We start from the raw sequence: 919 nt of genomic DNA, 5'->3' as shown, positions 1-919 counted from the left end.
ATACGTGAAATCTACAACGAAACGTCATCCCGCAAAATAGGGATTAAAAAAACAAAACAAAGAAAAAAAAAACAATCAAGTCCATCATTGTTCCCCGAATGTGTAATAATACAGTATCTATAGATATACAATGTATAATATATTATACACGCATCGCCAAACAGCGCGGTTCAAGCTGCTGCTGCTGCTGATTTACACGCTCGCGATCAAAAGCGAAAATTCTCTTAACGACTAAGTAAAAAAAATATCATCTAAACCCTACAAACGGATGTGCCGGTTGATTTTGAAATATTTTTCGATACGTAGTGGAAATTATTGCATTTACTGCATGATTTTTTTTCTTTTTTAGGGGGTTTTTTTGTTTTTTTTTTTGGTTTTTTTTTTTTCTTCTTCTTCTTCTTTTTCGTCAGGGTGGAGGGGGTATATGTTACAGCTATATGATCATCGCCATTTTCGTACGTACGCACGTAGTATTACGGTATACCTGTGTGATTCTTATTTAATTAAAGTTTTCGATATTTATGTACCACACACGCTTACCAGGCAGTGAAAATGTGGCAAATTATTATTATACACGTCGCATTTTTGTGTCTAAATGAAAATAAAGAAATGGCTTGATTGTTAAGTGCTTCGCGACACGTCGTCGTCGATCCTTATTACTGTTTTTTCCCCTCACCCTTGTCGTAATATCATTTTCTTTTTTCCTCGTATAAAACCACCGACTCGTGACGCGGGATTTTTATTTCTTCCTCATCTATCGCGTGCAGATAAACTTTTCGTGTCCTTCATACGCCGTTGCATCTTATAATATAACGGTAAACTAAAGTTCAGCTTATTATTATTTATAATCATATAGTATATATGTATAGCTGAAAGTTCGCGCGGTATTGTGTTATATAGATAGATATATATATATACA

The sequence above is a fragment of the Diprion similis genome, chromosome 6, assembly GCF_021155765.1.
Source record: "Diprion similis isolate iyDipSimi1 chromosome 6, iyDipSimi1.1, whole genome shotgun sequence".
NCBI lineage: Eukaryota > Metazoa > Arthropoda > Insecta > Hymenoptera > Diprionidae > Diprion > Diprion similis.
The sequence above is the reverse complement of the archived record's forward strand: the minus strand, read 5'-3'. Positions refer to the sequence as shown.